Source organism: Helianthus annuus, chromosome 9 (assembly GCF_002127325.2).
Source record: "Helianthus annuus cultivar XRQ/B chromosome 9, HanXRQr2.0-SUNRISE, whole genome shotgun sequence".
In the NCBI taxonomy this organism is placed as follows: domain Eukaryota; kingdom Viridiplantae; phylum Streptophyta; class Magnoliopsida; order Asterales; family Asteraceae; genus Helianthus; species Helianthus annuus.
Window position 1 is genome coordinate 116,314,479 of NC_035441.2, and position 17,289 is coordinate 116,331,767.

Below are 17,289 nucleotides of genomic sequence, written 5' to 3' on the forward strand. Positions count from 1 at the left end.
GAAACAACATAACTGTTTGATCGAAAGGTAACACCTTGTCGAAAGATAACAATTGGATCGAAACATAACAGTTCGGCCGAAAGATAACAGTGCGATCGAAAGATAACTATTGTGTCGAAACATGACTATTATGAACCGAAGGATAACTGTTGATCGAAAGATACCTGTGATCGAAAGATAACTGTGAACCGAAAGATATTGGGGGGTTATGAACATACTTTGAATGATGGAATTTGTGCATGATTAATTGGTATGCCATGCTTAGTGATGAATGTTAACACTTGTATTCGTGTACACTAACTGATGACTGAATGTGATATGATACGTGTTGTGCTAGTATGCAAACTGATTGTTATGTGTAAATATCATAGGGCTTGGTAAATCACCGTGGTTAAACGAATAATTAATTCTACCGAGCAATCCCAGGTGAGTTCACTACATTCGAGCATGCGTCCCAGTGGTTGGGGACAGTCAGTGGGTATCCCGTGGGGGGATAAGTCTTTGGGTAAAAACGGGTATATTGGTTAATATTCTCACCTATCATCGTTTGTAAGTCCCTCATCGGGTATTAGTTAGTAGCGCTACTTAGGTTTGGCACCCTCACCCCGTGCCTGTAGAGGACGGAGGTGAACTAATGACCCAGTCTGGCCCAGTACTAGATAGGAGTACGTGGGAAGGGCAGTCATGTATTTCAGGAGCCGTCCGTGTTTGGAAATGAGATATTAACAATATTACTTGCATTGGTTATTGAACGGTTTTTCACACAACGGGTAATAAACATTTTCTAAAACTGTGAACTCGCCAGCTTTGTCTGATAAACGTGTTACATGCTCGCAGGTCGTTAGGTATCTTGGAATTGGGAAGCTTGCTATCTGGGAGTGCTGGAGTGGTCATGGATCGAGGCTCTTGGATTAAATTACATTTGATACATTGGTTTAAGCGTTATTATGAAACAATTGCTAAACAACTTATTACATGCTTCCGCTACACAATTTTTGAGAATTTATATTATGTTGACAACTTATGTTGGTAAATTAATGTCATGACTTATTTAAATATTTATCATTGGTTCAATGTGATTGGTGGCTCGTACTCTGATGCATAACACGCCTCGCGGGGTTTCCGCAGGTGAAATTTTAGGGGTGTTACAGTTGGTATCAGAGCCACTGGTTATAGTGAACTAGGTTTTAAAACGTTTTGTAAAACCAGACTATAACCGAACAACTTCGAAAATCGATCATGACACTCAGCTCCAGATTGCAAGGTTCGCTCTCTCTCACCTTATACATTACTTGTTTAACAGTCACACACTCACAACGTATATGAACTGAAACAATTAGCACCATAGTGACTCGATAGCGTGACCCCACACATCGACTCATGCGAGGCATAGACCTGTGATATCATCTGTTGTGTTGTTTTAACGGGGGAAACTTTGAGCGCGAGCTAAGAAGCACTGAGATAAGCATGCAAATTGCCTTATTATTATGGGTGCACACTTAATAATAACGCGGGGTGCATGCAAGTCCCAGTGAGACTTATCGAGCGTGAGGAGGGTTCTGCCCTACTATGTGTGAACTTGGTAGTACGTAAATATCAGTATGATACTTGACTCTCATTTCGTTTCGACCTCTAAATCGGTTTATTCCCAACTATAGAAACATGAGTGGACGAGGACACGGACGTGGCAACATCACCATGACTCAGGCTGAGTTGACCGACCTAACCAACACCCGCGTGGCTGAGGCTTTAGCAGCCTATCAAGCTGGTACGGAATGTACCAAGTATCCTTACCCCCCATATTGTGTACACGGCTTTTCACTTCTATTATTTGATTAATGTGACACACAACAGCCTATAGGAGGCATAGCAGTGAGTGACTCTTGCATGAACACAAACTTTTTGAAACACGAACTCTTCACTTCTCATCAAACTTTACGAACCTCGATGTTAACAAACATTGCCTGAACACTCTTCAGAACGCCTAGCAAACCGTGTAGAATGTTAGGTGCTTGTGCGAACGTCCCTGAGTTGGATGTGGTAGCGTCGAATGAATGGTTATTACCTTCCTCACTTATCTTCATTTGTTTGGACCCAACACACTAACGCTCTAAATCTCGAAGTGCGAACACTTTTGCAACACTCTTGAAAACACACTGGGAATAATTCGAATCACTTGCTGGAATGATGGACAAAAGGATGAGTGTAGTATCCTACCGACTTCAGTATTTGGACGACCCCAATTACCAGCAACGAACACACCTGCGAACTGACTTCAATCTAAGTTTTTAACACTGGACAGCGACTCGTGGGGGTCAACTGTTACAAACCAATCTGGACTTTAGCAATGACAGCAGATCTTAGTGTGGGATGTGTAAATTCCAACACAACGAGTAGTACCTTGGAACTCGGCACGAAGTGTGAAGAGAGGGACATTGTGGTGAAAGAACGTGGCGTTCGGCTTCAAGCACCAACATTAGAGCAACAGTATTCGTGACACCCAGGTACTTGTAATAGTAGCCTACTGTAAGGGAAATGAAGGTGCCTTCGGCATGCATTGGACGTTGGTAATTCAAAACGACCACGACTAAGAGAGCGATGATGGTACGGGAGGAACCCGCGTGATTGTAACAATTACACCGGTAGTGGTGCTCATGGAAGGGGAGTTAGGCTTGATGTGGGCAACGATAGGACAATAACAACATGGTGGCTCGGATGAGTAGTAAATCGCTTCGCCCTAATACTATTTAACCCTGATGATTCGCAAAACCAAACATGTTATGGAACCGGCTGATGGCGAGTCAACTGCGACCGCACATGTTAGTTAGGACACAAACTCGACCTTACGGGAGACAGACATGCGACACCGGTCTCACTCCTACTATCCTGGGTGGTTACGAGATAGTAGTCAGTAATGGTTCATTAACTAGACAAATCACTCAGACGCACCCTGTGTGAAGAAATTTAGCGTCACTTTATGCATTGAAGTACCGGAGTGGTGAGAAGATTTGCACCGTGTCAGTAATGACAGCCCAGAAAGCGTCTGTGAAGGGATGACCTCACTGTAGTAGCAACTAACTCTAATAATCAGACAAAGGGCGATAAGAACGAGGATCTATCAACTGTCGTGACTAATCTCAATGTACAACTCGAAGAACTTTTAGACATATCACCACAACTATTAGTCAGAAACTCGTTGATCTCACGATCAGAGGAAGCTCCGAATACTCGTACTCTTACTGTCTTGCATCAGGATGGGTGCAAGAGCAGTATAAGCCACTATGAGAACTGTTCGGCAAGAAGGTCGTCAGACCTAGTCTTCGCGTTGGAAAGCCCCAGATATATCCGGGAAGATGAGCCTTTTGGTGTGTGTACTGATTATCGGGAACTCATCAAGGTGACAGTCAAGGAACCGTTTTCTATGACCGTGTATTGACGACCCATCGACTAGTTGCAAGGAACGAGCTTTATCAGATGAAAGTCCAGGGGGAAAGATTATTAAAGCGACACGTAGGACGCAATTCAGCCATGCGACTTTGTATCCCATGACCTTTGGGGTGGTCATCACACCCGCAGCTTTACGTATCATGTGGACCAACCATGTTATTCGATGAAGTTCCAAGAGAAAAAGGACATCACAGGCATTCTTGCATTTTATTAGAAGAGCCCCTGAGAGAGGAGCCATACCGCACGAAGTCAAGATAAATATAACTTTTGGATTCGAGAGGTGTCTTTGGCGGGTCGTATAATCAACGAAACAGGGATGCACGTGGATCTCGCTAAGACCCGTTTTGGTTGGAAACGGAGTCTCACTGAAGAATTCCCCGAGGATACAACGATTACCTGGTCCCGCTTGATGTTACCGCAGGTTAATCGCAAGGATTCCGGAGGTCACGTAACCTAGATCTCTCTAGTACAGCCGAATGACGTGATTGCGAAAGACAGAACAGGAGGACGCCTTTCCAACATTCGAATCTTAACCCTGCAAAGCGCTGAGCATCGTTATAACCGAGGGTGTGGGTAAAACAGTGGTATATCATCATGTTTAAATCGGAGTCCCAGTTACACGCCGACGCAACACAAGAGAGTGACGACTTACGTAATGGAGTTACAAAGAAAAACAGCACGACACACGACCGGTGGTAGAAATCATGGCCTTTGGATTCATTTGGAGGCATTACTTGGGCGGTACCGAACGCGTTACTTAGACCGATCACAAGGGCCTCCCGTGTACCCTGGCCACGAAAGAAGCTTTATCAGTTGATGAGAACGCTGGATGGAACTTTTGGAGGATTACGACCGTGAGACCTGAACGTGCACGATCTTGCAGTACGCTATCCACTCTGACACACCAGACCAGACTCACCTTGTTCGAAGTGAAGACCTGTTGAAAGAGAATTCACAAGATGGGTTCATGCAAGGCATGGAGAAGCAACTATTGGCAGGGCGGACGACATTCGCTACCTCATGGAACGAATGTGGATCCCACTATACAGCCACCGTACGGAACTTATACTGAGCGAAGCACACCGACTCCGATGTTCCGGTAGTCTGGACTTGTTAGGGGATATTAGGATTTTAAGTCTCGCATGAATAACCGGGCATGAAGGCCCCATAACACTACATATGAACGATGTTGGACATGTGCGAAAGTCAAGGTGGAACACCGGAAACCTACTTGTTTGACAGTAACCAGAAACACCCATATGGAAACGAGAACGAACACCATAAAATTGTCATTAGTTTACTTAAAACTCAGAACGGAACCGATATCATCTGGTGATCGTATATTGCCTCACGAAACCAGCACACTCTCTTACAACCAAGAAAACTAGCGGGTCTTCACAAGCGGTGGATGTTCTTCTGAGAGAGGCGGCCTCATGCACGCGGTGCCAACTCCTATTACTTCTGATATTGGAGCTATACCTAATTTATGACAGGCAATACACGATATCCTCGGCTTACGTCTAGGCATGGACATTTCGTATCACCGTGGGGCAAACGATCAGAGTAAACGAACCATCCTTGCACACGAGGACATGCTGTGAGCATGTGTATGGTTAACTGTAGTAGAACTGGAAGGACGCTTATCTTAGGATGAGTTCTACAGCAACTGTTACCGTATTATTATGCATATAACCTTGTTTGAGGTATCGCTTGGACAGTAACGCTAATCTCCTTGTCGAATTAAGGTGGGTGATAACCTAATCACAGGTCCAGGGTTTGAGCTCAAAACTCTTGAAGATTGTTTAGATCGGAAATTGTTTGATGGCAACGCGTAACTGCTAGGAAAACTGATAAGCTTAAGAAACTCTGGGAGTTCGTTGTGGACGAACGTGTCATAATCGAAGGTATCACCCTAGGAGGGTGCGGTACGCTATAGTAAACATGGTAATCTTAGTTTTCGACGCGTGGGAACATTCGAATTACTAGGATGAAACGGTGTCATGGATGTAAAACCGTGTTGTCTGATGAAACCCTTATGATATCCTTGTCGGAATCTGAAGTCATCAGAACAGTTGTATTTATCAGGGAACCTATCGAAAACACGGACAAAGGAGTCAAGGTTCGCTAGCACAAGTTGTATGACAATTGTGTGGGTTGTTAAACCTCAATACGGGGACTGGAGTCTGCATAGAAATATAAGGATCTGCTGAAACTTTAAAACCTTCTACGGTTCAAGGGGTTGAACCAACCATGATTATCACTGGTGAATTTCGGGACGAAATTCCTCTTCAAGTTGGGGATGATGTAACACCTGAGGAAAATCCGCAACAATCTTGAATCGTCACTTCACTCTCTCGTACCTACTTGCCAAATTTCGGGACGAAATTTCCTTCAAGTTGGGGATGATGTGACAACCCGAATTCCCGAGGTTAGTATTATCCTATTCCACGACTCTTTTGTTTGTATCTACATGTTGTTGGCATCTTAAAAAGGTTATTGTTGCTAGCGGGATTACGTTGCAAACTTGTTATTAACGTGTTAAACACTTGATACTAATCCTTCGACCAGAGGTAATAAGATCCTTCGAGGATCTTTCGAGCTAAGAAACACCAAGGATCTTTCGAGCTAAGAAACACCCTTCGATCCAAACTCTATCTTTCGAAGATCCTTCGAGCTAAGACCCAGTCTTTCGATTGAAAGCCTTAACTTTCGGCCCAACTTATTACCGGCCCAAACCCCATCCGTTTTATAAGATGTTACGTAGATTCACAGCACAAAACATTCAACCATACTGCAAACCCTAGAAACCTCCCTTGTTTGACGGCAACAACTCTTTCAACCAGGGCCTCGTATCTTGATCCACTACACACGCACACTCCGGTTAGTTTAATACTTTTGAATTAGTTGTCACGATGTTATAATTTTTGTGATATGATGATTGATTGATGTTATTGTTCCAATTGTTTACGCGTTATGTAATACGATCGGATTGGGTGTATGATTGTCAATCTGTTGTTATGTGATGATGCTTAGACAAATTGGATCGCATGTAAGTTGTAATCGGCTCACATGTATATTCGATATTCCTACGGATTAGACTGGATGATCCAGGATTAGGATCAAACAAGTATTAACCGGCTGCTATGGGGTCTCGTATAAATGATTTGGTTGTTTTAGTATGATAGCCTGGAAATCCGATTGGTTGCTCATTATGATGATTATTGCTTGTGTTTGTTATATTAGGGTTCATATGAATTTCATGATAAAAACTCTTGTTTGATCGATAATTGATGGGTTGGGAAACTGGTAGTGTTGATTGATATTCATAAAAATAGAAAACTGACTAAGTTGATTGTAATCGAATTAATGGGGATTGTAACAAATCCTGCTTAAATTAGGGAAACAACATAACTGTTTGATCGAAAGGTAACACCTTGTCGAAAGATAACAATTGGATCGAAACATAACAGTTCGGCCGAAAGATAACAGTGCGATCGAAAGATAACTATTGTGTCGAAACATGACTATTATGAACCGAAGGATAACTGTTGATCGAAAGATACCTGTGATCGAAAGATAACTGTGAACCGAAAGATATTGGGGGGTTATGAACATACTTTGAATGATGGAATTTGTGCATGATTAATTGGTATGCCATGCTTAGTGATGAATGTTAACACTTGTATTCGTGTACACTAACTGATGACTGAATGTGATATGATACGTGTTGTGCTAGTATGCAAACTGATTGTTATGTGTAAATATCATAGGGCTTGGTAAATCACCGTGGTTAAACGAATAATTAATTCTACCGAGCAATCCCAGGTGAGTTCACTACATTCGAGCATGCGTCCCAGTGGTTGGGGACAGTCAGTGGGTATCCCGTGGGGGGATAAGTCTTTGGGTAAAAACGGGTATATTGGTTAATATTCTCACCTATCATCGTTTGTAAGTCCCTCATCGGGTATTAGTTAGTAGCGCTACTTAGGTTTGGCACCCTCACCCCGTGCCTGTAGAGGACGGAGGTGAACTAATGACCCAGTCTGGCCCAGTACTAGATAGGAGTACGTGGGAAGGGCAGTCATGTATTTCAGGAGCCGTCCGTGTTTGGAAATGAGATATTAACAATATTACTTGCATTGGTTATTGAACGGTTTTTCACACAACGGGTAATAAACATTTTCTAAAACTGTGAACTCGCCAGCTTTGTCTGATACACGTGTTACATGCTCGCAGGTCGTTAGGTATCTTGGAATTGGGAAGCTTGCTATCTGGGAGTGCTGGAGTGGTCATGGATCGAGGCTCTTGGATTAAATTACATTTGATACATTGGTTTAAGCGTTATTATGAAACAATTGCTAAACAACTTATTACATGCTTCCGCTACACAATTTTTGAGAATTTATATTATGTTGACAACTTATGTTGGTAAATTAATGTCATGACTTATTTAAATATTTATCATTGGTTCAATGTGATTGGTGGCTCGTACTCTGATGCATAACACGCCTCGCGGGGTTTCCGCAGGTGAAATTTTGGGGGTGTTACACATAATGAGCAAGCTTTGAGACCTATGAAATTAATTTATCTAGGAACAACCGGCTAATTTATCGGACATTTATCGTATCGATTCATGGTTTTGGGATTTACATCTTGGGTCGCTCAGAGGTTTTTTTTTTTAATAACATGTCGCCCATGGGTCGTTCAGAGGTATTTAAATAACATGACGCCCCTTTTAAATCCTACCATACGTCCGTATTTGATCCGGGTCCCTGACATGTTTGTCCCACGAGACACGTGTCTTTATTTTATTGAACACGAATCTTCGAGGTGTTACCTCTGCTAACCACCATCAATTGCTTGCATTCCAGCTTAGATTTTTGCGTAATTAGAATAGGGTACTATCTTAGTCAAAGAATTAAAATTTGCGACATACTGTCGACATCCTAGAGCTTTTCGATGCGAATAACAGATCTTTCTAATAAGGTCCTTAACACTTCGTCCATCTCATAGTGTACAAGAGGATCTTTCTTGTAGACTTCATTAATGTCCTCATTAATTAAGGGTATTACCGTCGAAAGGCTGTGATGCATACCTCACAGTGTTCTTTTCAGCGTAACCACTGATACACCTAATGGATTGTACTTCATTAATTAATTTCCTGCAATCGATGGTCCCCTTTTTACTATTGAAGTCTCTGGACTTCCTAGAGACGAAGTACTTTTAAGTACATCCAAAAATAATGGACTCCTTGCCATGTTTGCTTTCGCTGGGTTTATTCTTCGTATTTGAAGCATGAATGAAACTCTTCTCATGAGCAGCGACATGGGTTTTAGAGCAAACAACATTCAACTTCTTGAACCTTTTTATGACTTTTCTCATAGCCTTTCCGACAGTTGCGTTAGTCACAGTTTTGGAGATTAGCTCCATTAACATCGAGGTTCACATTTGATGCACCATTAATATTTGTAGCATCTCTAACATCGCGACTTTTGTTTGTCTCTTCCGAGTTTTCCATACTCGATGCTTTGGTATTAAATACCAAATTCAGCAGATACATAGGCAATCCATACCATATGTCTTCTTGAATTTTCAAAGGCTCTCCATAAGGAGTCTTGTTAACTACTTGCTTCTCATCACCCATAATATGGGCTTAGCTATAAGATGACCAATCCATTCCTATCACTATATCGAGTCCCTCTATTTCAACGGAAACAAGGGTAGTGGAAAAGAATGGTTCCTAATGGATACAAAGCATCCATCTAACATTGCCGAAGCAGACTCTGAGGTACTATTGGTCAATTCTACTTTATTCTTAACGCTTAGAGTTTTTAACAGGCAGCTTTAAGGATTTACCAAATCCATTGTCTATACAGACTTATCTGAACCTGAATCAATAATACTCTAGCATGAGCGTTATTGACAAAGAAAATACCTAATGTGACATTGTCATCCTGACTAGCCTCTTGAGCATCCCTTTGAGAGCTTCCAGCTTGGGTCTTCTTAGCCCTGCTAGGCTTCTTGGTTTTATTTGGGCAATTAGTCCTGATATGCCCCTTCTCGTTGCAACCATAACAGGTCGCATCTTTCAACATTTTGCAATCCAAGGTCTTGTGGCCCTTGGTCTTGCAAATCCCACATAATTTAGCATGTGGGTCTATCGTGCATTTTCCAAAATGTTGCTTTCTACAATTACTGCATTTGGGTTTCGCCTCCTTTGGCTTGGACTGGTTTGAACCGGTCTTACCCTTTCTGCAACCTTTATTTTGGGTATTAATGCACTTCCGCTTATGATCCTTTAATATGCGGTCCACGGCTTTGTTTATGGCTGTATCTATCATAGCCTGTAATTCGGAGCCTGCTAAGTCCAATCTTGTATCATCATTCTGATCGACTTGATGATTGCGCGCTTCTGAGGGGTCAACCATTGTGAAGCTTTGAAGGCTACTAACCAAGTAGTAATAATTGGCTTACTTATATAGGGAATTGTCGAGTTTGATGATCAAATAGCCATGGTGAAAATAAACCATATAGGCCAATAGATAGTATAAGATTTATTTGATTATGTTTTGCCTAGGTTTTTAAATAAACCATCTTTGGCGTTCACACAAAATCTAATCCTTCTTATTTAGACAGGGGATATAAGTCACAACTGTCAATGTCGTACAGACACTTTATACAGCACAAAGGCTTGTTTCAAAGGATTCTTTAGATGGCACAAAGCCTTGTCACAAGGACAATCTAAAACATAATCAATGATTCCTTTGGATCGGAAAATTTCATAACTCATTACCTTTTGACAGGAAGTTATGAATAACTATCTTTATCATGAATATATCTTTGCCCGTAGGCATACATCTTAAAAGGATGTTTTGACATATACATTATGTTCGACGATTATTAGCCATGATTTATTCTGATCATTTTAGGCTAAATAAGGGGTTCGGAAAAATTCCTAATATAAAGATAACAAGTGTGATTTTATCGCATCACTATTGTCAGGAGTGTTACCATATTTATCAAGGAATTGAATCTCTTCTAAACAGGTTTTACCATCATAGCTAGGTCTTTTAATGACATTCAAGCTAGGTTATACCCTTTGAGATTCTTTTTAATATATCTACTGGCAGAAAAGGAGTGATATTTATTTTATTCAGGATTTCCTTTATAATTATCCTAATTTTATTTTAAAATATAACTATGGCGTAAAAGGCCAAGCCACAAGGGCAACTTTATATTATAACCCATGATTTTGTAGAATCAGGTACTTAGGCCTTGAACGTTGTTCGTTGCTTTTTCTTGACAGGGGGTCATATGCTACCACTGTCTTTTGTCTTATATGACAATGAATATGGCCCGTAGGCATTATATCCTTAATGAATGCTTTATTCACCAAATAAGAAGGATTTCGGGGGATCCAGTATAAAGATGAATTATGTGATGGAATCACATATGCCAGGAATGTTAACATGTTTTCAGGTGTTTACAAGGATTATGAAATTTCTAAAATTTATAGCCCATGGTTCTTCACCGGACGGCTGTTTACCTTATCTGACCTTGCCATGTAGTTTTAATTGCCACATAAGGAAATAATGGACAAGGTTTATTTTAGAAAGTTTTACAGTATTATGATTTATTAACCATGGTTTCAAATAGCCATTTCTGGTTAATTTGTTAATCATTTAAATATTCAGGACCTTTATTACAATCCTATATTACAGTTTTAATATTGGCACAAAAGCGTAGTCTCAAAGACAGTTTTAATTTTATAACCAGGATTTTCACAGAATCGAGGTATTTGGGTCTGAATCACAGTTCAATACCCTTTCTTGACAGTGAGTTGCAGACTTCTACTGTCTCTTGGTCCAGAGGACGTTATTTATTACCCGTAGGCACTTCATCCTTAAAGGATGGCCATTTACTTACAGGGAATTTTAAATAATTCCCAATTTTCAAAGATGGCCTGTGTGATTTATACAGCATCACAATTTACCCAATTATGCTAACATGCCTACAGATGTTAACAAAATTTTTGGAATCTTTTAGACAGGTTCTACCATCTTGGCCATGTCTACAATGACACGTGGCTAGGTTTTACCCCTAAGATCCTCTTTTAATATAGACAGGTTCTACCATCTTAGCCATGTCTAAAATGACACGTGGCTAGGTTTTACCCCTAAGATTTTTCTTTTAATATTATTCGCAGAGCAATCCTAAATTGAGATGTTAACAAGGATCTGAATCTAATTGAGGAACTACCATCTTGGCCCTGTCTTAAAACGACACCTGAGCTAGGTCTTGTCCTTTTTAGATTTTACCATTTTTACTATAATGGTAGATCTTATAATTGGAATGTTATTTTAAGTCTAACCATTCCCTTAAATTTAAACAATATACTTGGTTGCCCTAAACGGGACTTCTACTGAAATGACTTGCCCATGCAGAGGCTAATCAGAAAAATAATCAAAGGAACCAATCAGAGACAAAACGAAATGAATTTGAATTAGTCCTAAGTTCTTGTCTAGACTCAAGAATTAAGAAATGTGCAATTGTGTAACTGAGATTAAACACAAAAAGGGCTAGTGTTTAATTCACTCAGCGTTGGCTCTGATACCAACCTGTCACACCCCGATTTCCACGTGTCACCGGTGGGCCCGGTGGGGAGTACGTGACGTAGTTGATATCATCATAGTCAAACCACACAATTTAAATGCACAACGGAAGCAAAAGATAAATATATTACAATCCGATATGAAGTAATATCCAAGTATTACAATACGGAAAGTAAAAGATCCACAGGCGGATCAAAAAAAAAAATAAAGAGGAAACTTGTTCAACAGACTTTAACATCTAAGCTTGCGAGACTTCTATTTGATGCTAGGAGAAACCAGCCTATTACGCGTAGTACCTGCACTTAGTCTTTTTGGGAAAATACGTCAGTTTTCACTGGTAAATACAATTTAACTGACTCATTTTGAAAAATGTTTAAAATTGATTTAAATGCTCAAGGCATAAAACTTTTTATAACTTGGGATAATTATTTGCTCAATAATCTTGTAAAAGAATTACATGTTCGTTCTGCGTTCAGTGGCCCGGGTCGTGCCGGGTTAAAGTTCAATAGACACACCACTTAATATAAATCGCCGCGAGACTCCTCCCATGCCGACGATTATGCAAAATAAATACACTACGGGTGTACGCCTACACCCGTGTGCTAAGGTCGTGGCCATTCTTTGAATGATGCCAAGGATATCCGGGACATGGTCATTAAACCCCCAAAGGCGTTAAACAAACAAAACAACATTTTCAAACGAGTTAATTTGACAGCACTTAACCAAGGCCGGTTAAGGTCAATTCCCCGACCAAGCGGTATTTTATATACCGTACCCCAAGCCCGTATAGGGAAAATAAGTTAAACGTATTTACCTGAGCTAAATATAAATTTAATCCCAGCCGTATACCACCAAGCAAGTACATATAGCTTTTACTGGGCTCCTAAATCTGGAACGAAGGTTTTTAATAACCCATTAGATTTCTAACGGGTCTTTAATTAAGCCTAAGCTCAGACCAGTTAGTTATAACAGAAGAATACGGTTCAACGCATGATAAAGCGAAGACCGATTTAGAATGTGGTTTGGACCCGACAAGCTTGCATGCTTGTTTAATATGGGTAACTTAAACACATTCTGAAATTTGAGATAAAAACGATATGGTTTGACCCGTTTCGGCTAATATATGCAACTAGTCACATACGCCGATCCGAACGCGTTAAGTGCGTAACGAGTAGCCAAATGAATCATGAACATGTTCCATAAGTTAATATGCCTTAAATATGTTGTGATATCAGTAGGATACCTTCCGTTATGCCCAAAACGAGTTTAAGACCAATTTATGCCTCGAAGGGGTATTTCGGTCATTTTAAAGGTTATAAAAGAGGTTTAATACAAATCTGAGTTACAGGTCTGATTAAATCAGGGGTACACTTAATTTAATAAGTTATAACAGTAGGGTATCCTATATATGTGAAATTTATTAATTATAACCATACCATGCACCGAAGGGGCATTTTGGTAATTTCACATAGGCTTAAAAGGTCAAAACTGGAAACCTGAGTTTATAACTTTTCCTTACTATTAATATATAAAACTTTACTGAATATATCAGTGGATATCAACCCTTATATGTTTAAAATAGTTTTAATACATAGTATGCGTTAAAAACGCTTAAAAGGGCGATTGGGAGCCATTTCCGGGTTTTCAAAGGAAAGCTGATATTTTTATTTTTCAAAGGAAAGCTGATATTTTTATTATTCCGGGTTATGAGCCATGGCTCAACCGATTAACAGTCAAAGCGTTTATCGAAACTCTTGACCTTTCGGCTATAACCGCTAAAAATTTAAACTAGGCACGAAAGGACACTTACAAAGGGTCCAAGCAAGGAGGGTTGATCCTAATTTCTCAGGTATGAGGAGCAAAGTCCCCAACTTAGAGAATTCAAGATCAAGGTGTGGGTTGCAAATGAAACGAGTTGGGTTTATATAGGAAACACACAACCATTAAGATCGTTCCTCGATAAACGAGCTTCGATCTAAGCCGTCCAAGTGTGCCCCCTGATTTGTAATACCTTGGGCACCTTAAACAAGCCCATAGACTTGTTAAAACCATTTGCAAACATGGGGAACAGCTGGAACAAGCTGGAAATCAATTTTGCTGTTCTGGGGATGCCTTACGGACCGTATGCAAAGGTCCATACGGACCGTAAGGACCTTGCAGGTCAGCAACTTTCAAAAATGGCAAAACAGGCCCCTGTACCCCCAAACTTGGTTTTCGATGCATTTTTTTGACACGTTTAAGCCCCGTTAACCTCATTTCAAAGCTCTAAAATGAAGTTAAAGTATAGGGAACTTAAAATATGTTCAAAAACATCTCGGATGTCGGTTCGTTTGGTCGTACGGTTACGTTGTTCGGTTAATTACGACGAAACACGGACGGACGCGAAAAACGAACCAAATTACGTGACGAATGGAATTTTATCAAGAAAATCACTAAAATAAAATATTTTAGTGCTTACATAAATTTTTGGGTGTCCGGGGATATACAGAATGCGAGATATGCGCCAAAGTGCAAACTTGTGCACTTTTTGACACTTTTAGTCCCTGCATGACATAAAAGTTTATTTTTTTGCGCACCGAACACCTCTAAGCCCATATATAAGCTATATAAAGGATAAATGGGGCATGTTTAACTCATGGTCATATTCCGGAAGGTCCGATACAATACGAATCGATAGACTTTTGCAGTTTGACGCAAATAGCCCTTTTTATGCGCGAACTTGCGTATATCATCGTGTAATAGTATCGAAGCCTTATCCAACCCATATTAAACATTCTTAGGAGTATTATTAAATATTACAATGCTTCGGGTTCCCTAAAAGGTCATTCAGAGGTATAATTAAACATATTGACACTTTTAGTCCCTTATACTTACAAAGTTGCGCGTAACGTCACTTAAAGGCACAAAAGCCTTGGACGGCCAACGATTGGCATTCTCGAGAGCATAATCAAATATCATGAAGCTCTCGTTTTGTTAAAAGGTCACTCAGAGGTAAGAATTAACATGTTGACGCTTTTAACCCTTTATTGCGCAAACTTTCAATTAAATACACAAACGGCTACACTTGATCAACAAGTGGCTTATTTGTGAATATAAAACCATAAAAGGTTATTTAAAACTTATTTAAGTTTTGTTAATACTTCTAGTTTGTTTATAATTAAAGTTTTTCGATTTTTCGAAAAATTAGTCCCTTAAATTCCAAGGTTTGACTTTATTAGGGTTTATTACATGTGTCAATACATTATTGGACGTGATTTTACGAGGTGTTACAGTATGTATGTATGTAAGCATGTAAGTAGGTATGTTTGTACGCTGTAATGTATGTATGTATGTAAGCATGTAAGTAGGTATGTTCGTACGCCGTAATGTATGTATGAATGTAAGTATGTGAGCAGGTATGTTTGTATGAAGTAATGTATGTATGAATGTGTGTAGGTATGTGTTAGGGGAGGATTTTCTAACAATTAGTGATCCTTACTTGTTATCCTAATAGTGATCCTTACTTCTGTGACATATAGTGATCCTCAGAAGACCTTCAGGATCAGGATCATGGATCACCCTAAGGATCCTCATACTAACGATTGTTCGTTCATGTTTTGTATTGTTTTGCAGGAGTAATAGGCTTGACTTGGTCTTGGCAACGTACTATGGAATATTCCACGGGTATTTCGCACACGTTTGAATAGAAATGGACGTTGTGGAGAACGTGGGAGCATGGCACAAAAATCGGATAGTTTGTTAGCTTAGTTAGCTTTTATTTTTAAAGGGGTGACGAGCTATTTTTAGAATACTTAGCCACTTTCAGCTACACACATTCTCGTACAATTACATTCTTGAAGCTTTCAGCAGACACTTAACAGTTTTCACACACTTTTACACAGTTAACCATAGTGATCCTTGTACCTAGCTCGTCACTATCCGAAGTTGTAAACATTTATTGATTTATTTGAGCTTGGTGATCGGTAGTTTCCATCACCCGAGGTTTTTTATGCCGGAGATCATTCATTGATCAAGGGCTTTTTCCTCGTACAAATCCTTGTGTTGTTTGTGCAATTTACATCGAAGTGATCCTTATTATTGTTCTTCATTTCAAGCATCATTCCCTATAACTAAGAGTTTGGTTGTATTATCCTCATTAGATTTTTGACCAAAACAGTTTGGCGCCCACCGTGGGGCAATTGGTGCTTCATTCCTAAGAAGTTTTTCTGTTGGTGATCATTCCGGTTCGTTGCATACAAGTACATGGCTTCATCATTGAAGAATATCTCTACTGCAATGTCTGCGGTCAATTCGTCTCAGGGCATTCCACCTTTGCCTCCACCACCTGCTGGATCTCAGAAAAATGCTGAGAAGAAACCAACTCCCATTTTCTCCAAACCTCCAACTTCTTCTGCTTCTTACACTCCTACTACTAGTGACATGTTTACTTTGATTTTGCAGATGAAGGATTATATACGGCAACAGGATAAGACCAATGAAAGTATTCTCAAGGAAATCAGAGATCTCAAGAAACAAAAGAAAGCGGCAGAGGATCATTCCCCACTGGTGCCCAGATCTTTGAATTTTGATACTCCGGTGATCACTTCTCAGCCATCGGTGGCTCCAGATGTTCAATATGTGGGTGGACCAAAAGGAGTGCACTATGGATCAACAATGGTGACTCAGGCCTCAGGCTCATATTTCCAGCCAGCAGGATCCTACCCTCAGCATATAGGATCCTTCATGAATTCGGGAGGATACTCGGGAGCACAGCAGGTTCAAGGATCCTCCTTTGTTCCAGGATCATCCCAGGTTCAAGGATCCTCCTTTGTTCCAGGATCATCCCGGGTTCAAGGATCCTCCTTCGTTCCAGGATCATCCCAGGTTCAAGGATCCTTCTTTGTTCCAGGATCATCCCAGGTTCAAGGATCCTCCTTCGTTCCAGGATCATCCCAGGTTCAAGGATCCTTCTTCGTTCCAGGATCATCCCAGGTTCAAGGATCCTCCTTTGTTCCAGGATCGTCCCAGTTTCAGGGATCCTTCCAGATGCCAGGATCCTTGAGGAGTTTGCAAACAGATGTCCATCAGGGAGATTTTATTCCGATGCAGACCATTGCTTCTACTGGCCCTTCGGTCATTCCAGAGCCACAACAATATGGGTTCACATTTGGTGTTCCTAATTCGAACCCGATGGGAGGTAACACTTTTAATAATTCTCTTACCACTAACCATGGATTCATGCAGGATACAG